General features: G+C 36.7%; 1 long non-coding RNA gene across 1 annotated transcript in view; it reads right to left on the reverse strand.

Annotated features, from left to right (window-relative positions):
• Positions 1-6688: 6688 nt before the first annotated feature.
• Positions 6689-17635, reverse strand: part of LOC308694467 — a 63247-nt gene continuing 52300 nt past the window's right edge. The window contains exon 3 of the long non-coding RNA XR_014030597.1: positions 6689-6762. This is a non-coding gene — a long non-coding RNA (uncharacterized lncRNA). The remainder of the gene's footprint in view (positions 6763-17635) is intronic.

Here is a 17635-nt window from a genome sequence, read left to right on the forward strand (position 1 = left end):
TCAGCAGAAACGATTTTTGCTTGTTTGGGATCTGACTGTCTATAGCGTCTTTTTGACATTTTTCCCCTGAGTGAAACGATCGAGGCTAACATCAATCTCAACTCGTACAACAAGCGCGCAAGTCATGTGTCACAAACATTGAACACTAAAACAGTAATTTTATTTTATTTAGGCAATTAATTTTATTGACACGGGAGGTGCCGGATCCAATAAAAAAGGTTCCGGATCCATTGTCGGAGGTGCCGGAACATGTTCCGGCGTGTTCCGGCTCAAATTAAGCCCTGGGTGTTATTCAAGTCATGCCCAGGACAGTGCATCCTCCCTGGGATGACGTTTCAATAAGTCAGCCGGTCAATTCCTGGAGGTTTCGTACTACCAGAGCTCCATCGCAGAACGATTATCGTCAATCTTTATATGAACACCCTCTATGAATACCTAAAACATTTTGATATTTCAATGACTAATCAAAAACTTAATATAAATCATTATTCTTAATGAGTTGTACCTAAACCTTGTGAATCCTGCTGACATAACGTATTTAAAAGTTCCAGTATTGTTCATGCCCTCAATATAAAAGACTAGAGGGCCTAAAAGAGCCTGCTTTTAGTGAGCTGCCACATCTGTGTGGCCCCCCAGAATCCCCTTCATCCGTCTGAGTGCCCTCGGGGCAGGGCAAGCAGCCCCAGCTGCAGTCATGGCTGTCCCGAAGGCCCTTGTGAAGGCCAGTATTGTCCATTCATAGGGATCACTGTGTGAGAGGTCACAGCAGAGAGAGAGAGGGGGCAAAAAATGGCAGGAAATGGAGGTGGTGTGGCCCTGTGGGCTAATGAAGGCTGCAACTAACAGAATAAACAAGCAAAAGACTCTCACAGTTTTGTCTTTTGTTGCCCTGTAAATATTCTTACTATGCAGGGGGAGAAACAGAGAAAGAGAGAGTTGTATTTATGTCACCCGGTCATCTCCCCAGTTACATTCTCAGTCTGCTCCTGTTTGTAGCTTCCCACCGTCTATTTGAGGGCAGTTAAGATACACACCATGGTTGGGTCTGTGGAGCGCTTCGCAGATGTGCAGATAAATCTTCATTTTTCAGCCAGTTAAGCAGACGTAGGCTGCCGCCGCCACGCTGGCTCTGGCCAAAGGCACCTTGCAGGAGCCAGATATCCTGCAGAACAAATTGGGGAACAAACAGAACCACAGGGTCACTCGCACTGTCCTTTATCTACAAAGTTAAGAGGCCCTAGTGGTAGGGAGCCACGACTACACAATGGTCAATAACAGACATGTTATGAAAGTACCCCACTGGGGCTGTTAAAGATGACTGTTTATTATAGATTGTTGCATTAGATTAGACAGTCTAAATCACACATGATAAAAGATGTCTGGCTGACAGTTTAATGTTGTGAAACATAACTTTTCCAGTAAGACTTAATATTGAGGAAATATTGAATAAAAAAATATTGATCTCCTCAAAACTGGCTACCTTTCAAATGTTTAGGGTCTGTATATTTTTGTTTTGTATTTAGTCTCTTATGCTTAAGGCTGCATTTATTTGATCAAAATACAGTAAAACAGTAGGCTAATATTGTGAAATATTATTACAAAATTTTGTTTTCTATTTTAATCTATTGTAAAATGTTAATTATTCCTGTAATGCAACCAAATTTTCAGCATCATTACTCAAGTCTTCAGTGTCACATGATCCTTCTAATATGCTGATTTGCAGCTCAAAAAACATTTATTCTTATTCTCAATGTATGTTGAAAACATACATGTTGTGCTGCTTAATGTTTTGTTTGAAGACATGATACTTTTTTCAAGATTCTGATTAATAAAAAAGTTCAAAAGAAGAGCATTAATTCGTAATAGATTTTTTTTTGTAACAATGTGAAAATGTCTTTACTGTCACTTTTGATCAATTTAATACATCCTTAATAAAAGTATTAATTTCTTAAATTCCCAAACTTTTGAACTGTAGCTATATAAATATAATTTTGATGGTTAATGTAAATATTATTTTATCAAGAATGTAGTGATGGTTGTCCAATACAATCGATCGATAGATAGATAGATCAACAGACAGACAATGCAATGGATGGATAGATAGATAGACAGACAGACAGACAGACAGATAGACGGCTAGATAGATGGATAGATAGATGGATAGATAGATGGATAGATGGATAGATAGATGGATAGATAGATGGATAGATGGATGGATAGATGGATGGATAGATGGATGGATAGATGGACAGATAGACGGATAGATAGATAGATGGATGGATAGATGGATGGATAGATGGATGGATGGATGGATAGATGGATGGATAGATGGATAGATAGATGGATAGATAGATGGATGGATGGATGGATGGATGGATAGATGGATAGATGTATAGATGTATAGATGTATAGATAGATAGATAGATAGATAGATAGATAGATAGATAGATAGATAGATAGATAGATAGATAGATAGATAGATAGATAGATAGATAGATAGATAGATATTGATGTCTTTGTTTATTATAAGTGTATTAAGGTATAAGGTGATTCAATCTAACCAGCATCAAACAATAATTCTAAAGCGTTCTTACCTAATTATGATGCATGTTTTTTTGATGCATATTTCATGTGATGTAATCATCAAATCGTGACACTCTTTTCACAGAACTCTTCTCAGTGGAGTCTCTAGAGCCCACCGCTTGTGAGGTCTGTGAACAAACAGAGAGTCGTTCTAATCCTTCATCAAATTGCAGTGCTTTTCATGACGCTGTGCCTTAATGGAAAAGGAAGATGTTTAAATACACTTAAAAGACTTAAAAGAATCAGGAAGGCCTCAGATATTATAAAGGCTATTCAACAGTTTGGCCAGAAAACATCAGAGTAATTTGTTACCCTGACAAGACAATTTCAGGAGCATTTGTGAAGCTTTGAGCCTAATAACCCAGTCAGCTACTGCTGGCAGATCATGTCTTGTCTAGACACGGTTGAACACAGTAGTGTTACAAGATCCTAATACTTTACAAACTGTGTTGGTTTCTATTAACAATCATGTTCACCCATTTACAGCAAACATAGTTGTGTAATGCTGAGTCTCTAATGAGATTTACAATTAAGGTAGAGTGTTCAACAAAGATTCGACAATAATGGTGGGAACTCCACTTGAGAATGATTGCAAATGCCCAGGTCTGTGGACATAATACACCTAATTACTTCTTCGTAAGCAGTCTCTTTTCATAGACAAACAAAAGCCGCTCAAAAAGGGAGCAAAATACTATGTTATGCCCAGAGAATGTAAGACATGGGGGATTTTAAAGCTCAACAAGATTTCAAAGAAAGAAAGAAAGAAAGAAAGAAAGAAAGAAAGAAAGAAAGAAAGTACATAGAATGTAATGAGACAATGCGATTTGAAAAAAGAGTTGTGACTGCTGACCAACTGACTCCTCAGTCCAACAGTGACTGGTAATAAATCAGAGTAATTATCAAGCCTCTCAGTATGTTTGTTCTGATCTCCAAAAGACCCAGACAGTGATAATTCCCCCCCTCACGAGCACACTGAAGCATGGCACAAAACAAAGCATACCAGTTAACATATACACAACATATGAATACCCATTTTCAACCACAGAAGTTCTGAGGGTTAATCTGACTTCATCAAAAACACAAGGTTTGTAAAATATTGATATGAAGAACATTTCACCGGCATGACTTGTATAACTATATATTTGTACTTGTATATATGTACTTAGACTAGCGTTCAAAAGTTTGGGGTCAGTAAGGTTTGTTTTAGTAAGAAATTAGGGTTAACAACCTCATCCCAGCTCAGCTTAGCGTGAACTGAGAGAGGTGAGAATGCGGCCAAAGTTAAGGGTCTCTTAAAGTGACAGTACACTTCATTACTAATGTGTAATATGAACTCCAAACCCATGCATATCAGTATAATTAAATCAAAAGACAATGCAATGACATAGAACAATTAATAGATTCAAAAATAAAAGAATCACAATAGTTTTAATACAATACAATCATAGGGAAAATTAGGATTTTGAGCGAAAATAATAAAGCCGATTTTACATTGTTAATATACTTTTGAAATAAGCATTAATTCTTTCGCCGCCATTGACGGAATTTTCCGGCTTTCCTTGTTTTCACTGTTATATGGTTGGGGGCGCTATAACACATCTGAAAATCTGAATACTGAATCTCCTGATCAAAAGACATGTGAAGAAGAAGCAGAAACAATCGGTATCATACTTAAGCCGATGCATGTACAATAACACAATCATCAACATTAAACAGAATATAAATCAAAACTGCCTAATGTTACTAAATTAAATGTCATTGTTCACCCAGGACGAGCTATAGTACTGTCAAGCTTTGGGGGTGTTGATGGACTCGATCTACTACATCTATGTTTTGATCATCGTTCTGAATCCGACAAAAACGTGTTTTTCTCAGCTTTTTGCTTAAAATATGGCTTTTTATGAAACTTACCCACATTCAAGTGTTGATAAAAAAACGAATGCATGAAGCCAGAATAAAATATTTTTGTTGTTGTTGTTGTTGTTTAAAAGCAAATTCTCTGTTTTTCTTTTGATATATTGCTTGTTCGGATATTCATACAACAAAATATTCTGGGGGCCATGAAATTTTTGTGAAAATCATCAAAAAGGCTGGTGGTGGCTGGCAACTTAAAAAAAAAAAAAAACGCTGGCGGGGAAAGAGTTAAAAGCAGAGGCTCTTCATTTCTTTAGATATATTGCATGTTCAGATATTCATACATCACAATATTCTGTGGGCCATGAAAGTTTTGTGTTGTGTTGTCTAGCAACTTGCTGGCAGGGAAAGAGTTCAAATGAATATTCAATGTTTTAAGAAAATAATGCATCAAAAGTTAGATAACACTAATACGGTGACAAGAAACACTTTTGAATTTAGGTATAAGAATCTGAATTATAATGCACCGCTTTGGTCTTGACAGTGAAAACTTCACATATCAACATTTAATAAATAATCAGGCTCAAATCCTGTTAAAAGCAACTGTTCTGCTCCATGAACTGACTTTTAAATTTCAAAGTGGCTGAAAAGAGACAGCCAGAGCAAATCCCAGGCTGCTGCCATCGTTTCACACTGAATCTCCAGGTGCCAGAGAGAAACCCCAATCATGGCAGCTGCGCGCCATCACACACACACACGACGCACCCCGGGAGAGAGCAGGACAGGCAGAGACCAGGGGGATTTGTTGACATGTCTCGCATTCAGGAGAGAAAATCACATCCACAACTTTTTACATATCCACACAAAAATGCGCAGCCTTCAATGTCACTGCACTTGTTTTAGTCCTCTGAGAGAAAACCCAGTAATTACAAAGGTTAGGCTACAGTAAAAGCAGTCTGATGGGCTGTCAGACAACATTCGCGCCACAGCACAGGGGAAAGACTGTCAGACAGTAATCTGGCAATATGAGGTTTTCACATGTCTTTGTAAAGAGATTATGCAGCTGCATGTAATTGACATGGATAATTATGATTGGTTGGACAAAAGGCCATGTAATTTCACCACATCAAATCCCCGAAGGTGATCTAGTGCTCAACACTGCAATCACAGGGTGCTAATTTTGTAAGTCCTGTAAGTGCAGCACAGAGTGTTTTCAGAGATATTCTCTAAACAAACTGTTGCTTTTTGCTGAAATAATGAGTCAGTAGGAACTATCAATGTAGTAATGAAAGATTTACAGATTGGCGGAGGAATAAGATCATTCCAAAACAAATGGGTGTCATTTGTGTCCCTCACACAAGTTATGTTCACATTCCCCAGCAGATGCTGTCTGCAAACTGAATGAATAACCAGACCCCAGAGGTCTATCAGAAATATATATAAGTACTTATTTTTATATGATATTTGACAGACCTCTTGGGTCTGGTTATTCATTCAGTATGTGGACAGAGTCTTGCTTGGGATTTTGAACACTTAATTATGTCATATCATTTTTTTTTTTTTTTTTTTTTTTTTGGGATTGTCATCAAACATTTTGCATAAGCAAGTTATATTACATACACTACTGTTCAAAGGTTTGGTCAGTGCGATTTTTTAAATGTTTTTGAAAGAAATCTCTTTAAATCTTTGTTAAAAAAGGCTGCATTTATGTGATCAAAAATACAGTAAAAACAGCAACATTGTGAAATATTATTACATATATATTTTCTATAATTATTTTTATTTAATTTTACTAAGGGCTGTGGTATTTAATTTTGATCATTATATATATATACACATATTATGACAGGGTGGTAATGACTTCATTTATAGTGGTAGAGATGGAATATCTATCAGTGCTGCCCGATCGAAATCTAGCCCGGTCGTGTCATGAAAGTCTTCCTAAATCAAATTAAAGTTTTCATAGATCTATACAGAAAGTTTGTGGTGTCAACTGAGGCTCAGATTTCAACATATTTCTCAAGGGCAGTTAAAAAGATCAATTCCACCGGTAAAGAACTGTTCCATCTCATTAAATTAAAACTAATTCCAACATAATGTGCTACAACACCATTTACTTAGTGCACCATTGATTTTAGCAGCTCAGTGAAGGATTCATTAGACTTGTGTTCGACTGATACCTCAGTACCACCTGGCTCCTAGAGCAGTCCCTGGCACATCGACAGCTGAAACCTAACGCTGGCGAGCTGCAGTGTGAATAGGCTTTCAGCAGTCTGCTTCTCTCCAATGGCTCCTTTAGCTGCAAGTCTCTTGGTCTTCACAGCCCTAGGTGAATAGAAAGAGTGTCAAAACAGACAAAGAGCTAAGTGCGTTTCTGTGATTTGATTAAAAAATATTTCAGTTAAAGTCCTTATGCTTACACTTTATTTTGATGGTCAACTAACTATAAGTAACTTTGCAACTACATGTCAACTAACTCTTATTAGAGTACTAGTAGACTTAAAGTAGACTGTTATGTAGACTTAATAGACTGTTATAGTAGACTATTAAAGTTATGTGTTAGGGTTCAGGTTAGTAGGATAAGTTGGCATGTAGCTGCAAAGTTACTTTTAGTCAGTAGAATGTCTTTCGGGGGAGCATAAAAATAAAGTGTTAGCAGATATTAAACAGTCTAGTAATACTGTAATTGACGTGCATCTTTGTTTTTTTGTTTTTGTTTTTTTTGTTAATGTGCCCCTTAAAGGGTTAGTTCACCCAAAAATGAAAATTCTGTCAGTAATTACTCACCCTCATGTTGTTCCAACCCCATAAGACCTTCGTTCATCTTCGGAACACAAATTAAGATATTTTTGATTAAATCTGAGAGCTGGATCACTCCTCCATAGGCTTCTAAGGCATTATAACTTGCTGGCCCAGAAAATGTATTTAAGACATCGTTAATATAGTCCAAGTGACTCCAGTGGCTCAATCTTAAGTTTATAAAGCAACGAGAATACTTTTTGTGCGAAAAAAAATAAAAAAATAACGACTTTATTCCACTATTCATTTCCTTCTCTCTGGGCCTCGAGTCTTTTCACATAGTATAACTGCGCAGCGCTTTGTTTTTATAACTGCGCTGTGTTGTACGTCACACGTAGGCGCACTATTGGCTGACGCTGATCATGTGTGTGGTGCGTGTAACGTACAACACAGAAGCGCTGCGCAGTCATACTACGTGAAAAGACTCGAGGCCCAGAGAGAAGGAAATGGGGTTAGAACAACCCCGTAAGTTGTTGTTCCAACTTACGAGGTTGGAACAACATGAGGGTGAGTAATTACTGACAGAATTTTCATTTTTGGGTGAACCCTTTAACAAGTCCCTTTAAGACAAGTCATTTCACTCGGCAGCCATCTTTAAAACGCCTCTCAGGGATGCAAGTGCAGTTCCTATCTCTTTATATGGGGAAACATCAATTCTCCAAAACTGTTCGCCAAGCTTACAATGAAATTTGAAATTTTGTTTCTAGACACTCAAATCTTGACAAAAAAAATGCATTTTTCAGGCTGGACCAAGCTAATGCGCATATGCAGTCCCATGCACGTGAACACAAAGCTTCTAACGGCAGCTGCAGTGACGCGATCACTTTACAAATTGGCGATTGGCTCTTTTCTTTAGAAGGCGGGACTTATTCTGCCATATTGTGCGTTGCACTTTCCCTCATTCATAGTAATACGAGTGCACCGTCTTTCTGTACATAGTCTTTGTCTTTAATCAAGACAACCATCAACGTTTCTTCTCTGATGACGTGTTTACTGGCATGAGGGCAGGGCAACCTGTCACTCACATGAGATCACAGCAACAGCAAATGACAATGATCCAATGAATTCCCAATGGACAAAATCACATCCCGTCCTAAATTTTTTCTTGTCCTCACTCTGATATACACATCAATTGGGGAAGCAAAGACTATCGCAACTTTTGTTTCATGGAGACTTTAAGGGGTACGTTTACTTGACAACAATGTCCTAAAGATAGAAACGTTTTTCCTATGATTTTTTTTTTTTTCAATAAAAATGACAATGTAGTCAAAACGATCCCTGTTCACACGGATCCATGAAAACGACTAAAACGCTGAATTATGCTGCAAGGCCAGTAGTTGGCGATGTCACTTAGAAACACTACGCGCCTATATAGACAGAACGCATGCGCATGACATCACTGTTTTCACAAATTCGCATTTTTGTAGTTTATACAGAGGCAGTGATGGTATCGTTTTCAAAAACCTGCACTTTGAAGTTTTCAAAAGTTTGCGCTTTCAGTCCACCAAAACGCTGTTGTCATATGCAGTAAATGAACGGAGTCTTCCGTTTTTAGTTGAAAACGGCGTCATGTAAACGGCCCCTGAGTAATCAAGATAAATTAAATTTGTTTTAATGCCGTCACTTTATTCAAATGTTGAAAAACGTGATTTTTAAGTTATAACCATTAAATATGAATCATAATTCCTTAACAAGATCATCAAATGAACTTCCATATTTTCTTTCAATAAAAGACCATAAAGCAGATTATTATATTTGAAATAAAACCAAAATGAATAATAGATTAATAATGGGAAGACTTCTAAAGCGAAACCTGTAATGAGATGCAATCAATTCTGACACATCTCTCTAGTGGAACGACACCCTGGTGATGAGCCCAAATCTGAATCTCATGTTCACCTCACACCTGCCTGTCCCCGAAAGCTCTCCGACCTGCACACTGCAATAGACATAATGCTCAGTTCATCCACAAATGCTTCATACTGAATGTCTATGTTCAGGAAGGGAATTATAAAGAGAAAGACATTGTGTGAACAAGCCTGGAGACGCTTTGCTGCATAATGCAAGAAAATTAGATTAGCAATCAACTTGTGAGGGAATCTACCGTCAAATTGAATTTGATTGGATATGTTTGGCAGAAACCTGATATTGTGAATAACAATAAGCTTAGCTTATTTCAAGGGAAAAAAGTGGAATTTCATACAGATGATTCCACTTCATGAACAAACTACATGAATTATGTATTAGATGGAGATATAGACATTTCCTGCTTTTGAAACACATTGCTAAGAACTTACATTTACAATTTCAATAAACTTTAAAGATGCGTTTCTCTAAAATTAACAGCCAGGAATAAAGATATAAGTAACGATACATTTATTTCAGCAGTTTTGCACTGTATTGATATTCCTCAAACATTTTGATTTTGTCCTAATCCCCAAAAACCATACAGTACGTTTAACCTGAACTGCTTAACATACAAACTCCATTCACACAAGACATGATCATGACACTCATTAGTCGAGGGAACTTTAGTGTGTTTGTGAAACAGTGAAATATAGACATAAAATCTACAGATTTCCCAAAAATATCTTCTTTGTGTTCTGTAGGAGAAAGAAATGCATATGCGTTTGGAATGACATGAGGATGAGTAAATGATGACAGAATTTTCATTTTTTGGGGGTAATCTATCCTTTTAAATGTATTGAAATAACAAGCCAAATCAAATCAAATCAACCAAAATGAATGAAACTTGCTTTGAGGATGAAAAGTCGGGCTTAAAAAGCTACAAATGTGAAAGTGTTTCATTTTAAATTATATAAACATAATAAAGACCACTGAAACTGGGGTTGAAGGAAGCTGTTATTTGATGCAATTTCCATATAGCAAAACGAATTAGGTTTTTGGATCTGAAGTAAGAATGGATCTGTGAAGATGTGGTTATTTGTTTGATATATCCATTCATCATCTCCATTTTAGAACCTGATATATGCGAAAGATTCACCAAATCCCACAAATGCACTATTGATGGTTTCTTCAAACCACAATTTTAGTGCTTCATTGCTTCGGTTTGCATGTAGAGCTCTTTACCTGATGCAGTTTGGCCCACTGCAATGCATCTTGTTAAACCGATACAGATTGCTGCTGTTGGACATGTCTCTTTTCATTACCTGAATCCTGACTCCCAGAGGCTTTCCACCTTTCTAATGGTAGGTTTACAAGACGGGAAAAAAATGTCCTTTGCGTTTTTGCACATTCAGACGACAACGTTAAAATGATCCCCGATCTGTGAAAACGACTAAAATGCTGTATTCTGCTGTCAGGCCAGTAGTTGACGATGTAACTTTGTATAGACACACTATGCGCCTATAGACTGAACACGTAATATGCATGTGCATGGTCACCGTTTTCATAAAATCACGTTTTTGTATCGATATTGGTATCATTTTCAAAAACTTGCACTTTAAAACCAGTTTTCAAAAGTTTGTGTTTTCAGGCCCCCAAAGCGCCATTGTCATGTAAATGAGTGGTCAAAATGCAAAAAAGTTTTCCGTTTTTAGTTGAAAACGGTGTAGTGTAACTGGCCCCTAGGCTGTTGCCACTGACTACTTTGCTCTTAACAAAGAGGTTTCATTCAAGGATGGCGATAAACCGTCGGTCTTTCAAAAATATGCATAAAATATCTGATTAAGAGAAAGATATACATTTAATACAATTGAGATATTTGCACTTAAAGACTCATTTGTGATGTGCACATAATATACTCTCGGCTGACCTTCAGAGAACGAGTGTGTCATGCTAAAAGGACAAACAAAAACTAGTATGATTAAAATGTAGCCTTTTTTGTATTTATTTAAAACTCGTAGGGCAAATGCTATATGGTTTGTTCCATTAATATGATAACATCTATTTCCACTCAGCTGATCTCTAATGAGTTTTCTGCAATTTTCAAACAGAGGTGTAATTGAAAGCTGGTCATGCAAGACACTGCAAAGGAAGCATTCTGTCACATTACAAGCTCCAAGACAATCATTGAAACAATTTATGATATTTTAATAACTAGTAATTGAAGGTCAGTTACTGAAATTCATTGCTCAGGAAATAAATGTAATATATATATATATATATATATATATATATATATATATATATATATATATATATACATATACATATACATATACACACATACATATATATATATATACACACACACACACACACACACACACACACACACACACACACACACACACACACACACACACACACACACACACACACACACACACACACATAAATTCAGAATTAAATAATGAAATAGGAGGAATAGTTAGTAATTGTATGTAGCATTTAAAGAATAACATAAATATCAAATATTATATTTTTGAAATTTGTAAGTTTATGACAATGCTCTGGACAAACAATCCTTTTTAGTTTTCTATTACTCTCTCCCTGATCTAATTACATGCAAAAAGCTTGTTTTCTCCTGTTGCAACACATCTATACTTCTAAAGAGCAAACTGCTGTAACGGTAGCAGACCATTTAGCAAGATATGATTCAACTGAAAAAAGGTTTTAATTTCAAGCAGTCAGCAGTCACATATTAAACACTACCGGGGCGAGTACAATCTATATACATACAAAGCCAAATGGGGAATCGAGGACATTTCATTTGCATTTTTACAGATGAAGCAACCCAACCCCCATAACCCTGATTCTGTGCTTTTTGAAGTCTACACTGGAAAACCATAACAGCCAGTGGAAAATCTGTATACATATCCTCCTACATCCTTTTAATATCATCAGGTAGCATTTATACTGCTTATTGTGTAGGTGTGAATGTACTCCGATTTCAGGAAACAAGAAGTATTAAATAACAACAAAACAAATAAAATAGTAGCAACAAGCACACCTGTTATGAGCGTCTATTTAACTTGAATTGATTGAATATTTAATGTCGGCCCACAATAAACATTTTCTGATGTGTATTAAAACCCTTTCTGTCAATTTGTCTTCACTTTGTAGTGTAAGACGGATATGAAATATTGATGGACTAAGCATCATCGAAGCACTATGGAGAAAGGTCTAGCCCTTTCATCGCCGCAGCACAAAGGGAACTATCATTTAGTGAAGTCTTTGTTGCTCCCCACCAAATCAATATTCGCTGACATTTTTAGTAAGGGCTGGGCCTATCGGGGGGTGTAGAGCCAAGCAGTGCTGGAACAAAGGCAGTGCTTTTGAAACTATGACAGGCATTGCATGGCCATTAGCTTCTCTCTGAATCCTGCCGAGAGATGGAGGAGGAGGGGGTGGCCGCCATTGAGAGACTGTCATTTCAGGTCTTATTGTTTCATCAATATTCAACACTCAGTGACACTAACACCTACCAGGATGCAACTCAGTGTATGGAAGAGGTGCAAATAATTAAATATGGATTAAAACACCTGTTTAGATTTAAATCAACAATTATAGCCAACAAAAATACAATTTAATCAAATCAAGTTTTTTGTGCAAAATAATGTTATGGGACCCTGTTAAAGGGGTCATGGCATGGGAAATCAAATTTGCCTTGATCTTTGGACATGTAAGAGGTCTTACAACATCCTGCAGGTTTCTTTTATTAGATCAAGCTACAATACTGGTTTGTTTATAGATATTGTGGGATTTGTGACGTCACACGGGCAAATACGTTTGCATAGGAAACCGATTGATAGTTATACATCACCAAATGGCATTAAGTCGCTTAGCGGCTGAAACTCTTGTGTCAAAAGCAAATAAAACCTGTTATAATCTACAATTTAATCTAGCTATAACCATCTAGCTGTCAGAAAAACTATAACACACAGCTGAAAGGATTTCCATATTTTTTTCTGCTCCGGACAGATAGCCATATGTCAAGACGCATGTCATTATCTGCCGCAATACATGATGTCCGAGTCCAGTTATTAAATAAATATAAATCTTTGAGTATTAGAAAAAAGAAATTTCCACAAGATTCTGAAGTTGAATTCTAAATGCTGAAGTTGATGTTGTAAAAAACGTGTTTACATTACATAGTTATATATTTAATTAAATAATATAAAATAATATTGGGTAGTAATGAGTCCCCCTGGTCGTTAAAAAAAGATCATTTAGACGGAGGGAATTGATAATAATCGTTTTTCCACATATTTTAGTTTGCATTTGTGTGTGCAAAAACTGTATTAACATTATAAGTGAACCTCAAGGAACATATTAAAATAATAAAAGAGCCATGTCATGACCCCTTTAATTTATTTAAATCCTTCAGGAGTCTCATGCAGTATGCTTGGATTATTATATCCTCAAATTAAAATGCAATCATTCATATAAAGAATCTTAATGTAGAATACAAAATGCATGGATGCTCTCAGTTATGTAAATAGTATTTACATAATTATTGGGCATGAAAATCTAATTATGAACACCCCCTCCCCCCACTCACACGCACACACAATAAAAAGTTAATTTAATAACAAAACAAATTACACACAAATTATATTATATTACAGTATATGTAATTACAAACCACCTTCGAGTATGATCCCTGTGTAGATTCACCAATACTTGTACATTTGACTCCAGATTTCTGGAATAACATATTTGGTATGTATGTCTAGGGGCATTTTTTACTGACATGAAAGCGAGAGATAGCACAGTGAATGTAACTGTGGATTTCAATATCGATTGGTGCTGGAGCAAGAAAGTTTATCTTTATTATGCACAGAGTGTCCCAGGCGAGTGACGAGATCGAAGCCGGTCATACTGTAGGAGTTTGCCACCGGGCTTCCCTCGAGGCAACCTCTCCTGCAAAGGTATAAAGTAATGAGGGGTAGTGAGAGGGGCAATATTAATGATTGAAAATCTGTTCCTGTCAAAGCCCTTGCTGGCTCAGTGCAACTTTACAGGGCTTTTTATTAACATGTTGTGTGCTATCGGTGTCAGAGGCTGTCTGCTGAATGGACAGGCTAGCCGTGGGCTACTTGTGTGAGAGGTTGCTGCATTTCTCACTTTTTGACCTCCACACTAGGCTGACAATTCACTCTCTGCAATGACAAGAAACTGCCTCAGGCCCTTCCTCGCTCCACACATAAAAACATACATGAGCCAGACTCGTTTTATATTTATTGGATTGTGAGGTGTTTATCCTTGCATTTGGAGAGACCCGTATCTCCTTCCCTACTAAACACAAACATATTGTAGAAGCCTGTTTCTGCCTCAGAGTAAAAAATAAATAAGACAAGATAAAATTGTGAGATAAAATGAAGATATGAGATATGAAGTCACATTGTGAGATATAAAGACATAATTGTGAGATATAAAGCTGCCCTGTCAAGAAATAAAGCCGCAATTGCAAGATATGAAGTCATATAGCAAGATATAAAGTCACTTTGTGGGATATTAAGTCATAACTGTGAGACAAAGCCGCAATTGTAAAGTCATTGAGTGGTAAATAGTTGCAATTACAAGAAATAAAGCCGCAATTGCAAGATATGAAGACAAAGTCATAAACATTTTTTAACAGCAATATAGGTTGAAAATGGTTTTATGTATTTGTTTTCCATTCCTCCATGCAATCATCCAAAAACTGATATTTAATCCCACCTGATGTCCCTAAGCAAGAGCACATACCTATTCATTTACAGAGGCGAGAGTATTCTTCGTGTGCATGGCAGATGAAGGTTCCAATATTTCACTTGTGCCAGTGAAACCTGGGAGATAATCAATATGACATGCCAAACAATAGAACACAATGATTGGAGTTTAATACCCTCAACTCGAGAATCGCTAATGTTCCTGTTGTAGAAAATCGATCCTTCTAACACCACAGCAATTCGAACTTAAACGCACACTGCTGGAGGATTAGAGCACCATCGATGAGTCTCAATAAAAAACAAAAGTAATGAGATTGAATATTTTAAAGGGGAAGTTTCACCACAGTAACAAGGGCATTTCCCTTTTATAAAAACAAATGCTCAGCTCCTGTTTATCAAGAGACTGTGAAACTTCCAGAAAAGGGTATTATGATATGTGCCTGAGGGATTGATACAGAGATAGACGAATGAGCTGTCATTTTAAGAGAGGATACTGTAATACAATATATTTACTTTGTCTTTCGCTCTTGATACAGCTACAAATCTTATTATAAGCTCTTACATAAAAAAATAAAATTGACTAAAACTAAGCCTGTTGCACTACCACGCAGTCTTTAAAGCTAAAAGATGATGTGTTCAGACATGTCTTTGGGATTAAGGGAAGCGTTTAAAGAGGGGCTCGATCAGGGGGGCTACAGATAATTAATTAAACACAACCAAGGGGAAGCTGATGACAGCCATATTGCTCTTCTTCTATAATAGGGTGTTCAATTCCCTGCCCCTGAGGCGGGCTGCCGCTCTAGAACCTTTTTCCAATATCATGGAGGTGATAAATATTCAATGACACAGAGACTTGTGGGCAACAATTGGATCCATTTCTCTCCGCGTTTGAAGGAGGGCGCTGGCGGAGTGACATAATGTGGTGATTCTGTGTGAAAGCTGAAGTCAAGACTTTTATCAACGCCCCCTGGGATACTTGCTCTGATCTCCAAATCCAGAGACGCCAGTGACCAATCCCCAGATGTCAGTAACCAAACCCCAGAGCTCACTATTCCTACTCTTCACTGGCAGATGCTAAACACACTAGTATTACTGATAGACTGGTCAGAAAGAAAAGAAGAAGAAAAAAAACCTTTCTTTTCACTGCTTTTCCTTCATTCCAGTGGACTTACTAACAGCTGTTAGTGTTAAAGCTTGAAGTCTGTTGATTAAATGCTGCTACTTCACACCAAATCTGTTTATTTTCCTTTTGTTTTGTTCCTTAAAAATGCTGATTTGACAGTCCAACAGCACTGGGATTTTTCTGTTCATCCGCCTGTGCAAAGATAGAAGTAGCTAAACATTTAATATTTGACAACAGTTTTAGGATAGAAATGTTAAACTACTGACAGCAAACTACTTTATTTGGTTTCACTTTATTTTGATGGTCCCTTTAACACATTCTGTTGACTATAAGTAATGTTGCACCTACATGTAAGTTGAGTATTAGTAGACTGGTAGGGTTAAGGCTAGATTAAGTTGACATGGAGTTGCAAAATGACTTATAGTCAGTAGAATGTCTGTTGGAGGACTATTACAATAAAGAGTTAGCTGATATGAAGCAGACAGTCTACTAATACTCTAATGAGAGTTAGTCGACATATAGTTGCAAAGTTACTTGTCAAAAGCACGTTCAAAAGGGACCATCAAAATAAAGCGTTACCCTTTATTTTCATCAAATTTCACCATTTTGAATTGAAAATACATAATCTACGTGATTCATGCAATGTAATTCGTAATTATCAGTAAGATGAGACAAGAAACATTAACAGAAACTTAATAACAGTTTTTTTCTATTCAGTTGCAACTCTATTTCACTATGAAATCAAAATGGACAATTCTTATTTTTTATGGAAAACTGCAGAATTTATAAGTAAATGATTTTAGCAACATTTCTTCTCTGATAATATATTTTTCAGCGCGAGGGCGGGACAACCTGTCACTCACATGAGATCACCGCAATAGCAAACCTCAATGATCCAAACATTTTCTGATGGACAAAATCAAGTTTTGTCCTACATTTTTTTTTTTCTTGTTCGAGAAGCCGTTTCACTCAGATATACATCACAATAGGGAAGAAAAGACTATTTCAACTTCCGTTTCATGCCGACTTTAACTAATTGGGCCAAAATCCAAAATCCTTTATCGCAGTTAGATCCAAATGTGATAAACCTCAGACCTCTGTATTTCTAAAACCAGTCAATGTCTTTATGAGTGAGCCATTGAATCTGTCCCTTAATCGATTCCTTTAAAAACGCTGATTAATTCAGAAACAGAACACCACTGCTTGGAAATGCTCAATTATGATTAAGCATTTCCTGACTTTGTTAGGATATGTTTTTAAAAAATGTTTAAACAGTTTAAAAACTGTTTAAAAAAAGCAATTTCACACTCACAATCGTGCTATAGGTCAGATTTTTTCATTTTTTTTTTCCAGAACAACAGCACTCTTGTTTGTGTTATATTACTTAAATGCATAGCACTTTTTTTAATTATCAAAAAGAAGCACTGAGTACACCTTTAAGATTATGTAAGGAAAGAAATCTATACAAGTCGATAAAAGTAAAGGTTTGCACCGGAAAAATCATTTCTTGTAAATATAATGGGTAAATGGATGTGTGCCTGGCCTTTTTACTGACTGAAGTCACTGGCTGACAGACTGATCAATAGAACAGATTAGATCCCACTGTCAGCTATCACCTTTCCCTTGGTGTAGGGTATTTGAGCTCGGACCAGTGGTTTTG

This window comes from Scardinius erythrophthalmus, assembly GCF_964197995.2.
Source record: "Scardinius erythrophthalmus genome assembly, chromosome: 8".
Classification (NCBI taxonomy): domain Eukaryota; kingdom Metazoa; phylum Chordata; class Actinopteri; order Cypriniformes; family Leuciscidae; genus Scardinius; species Scardinius erythrophthalmus.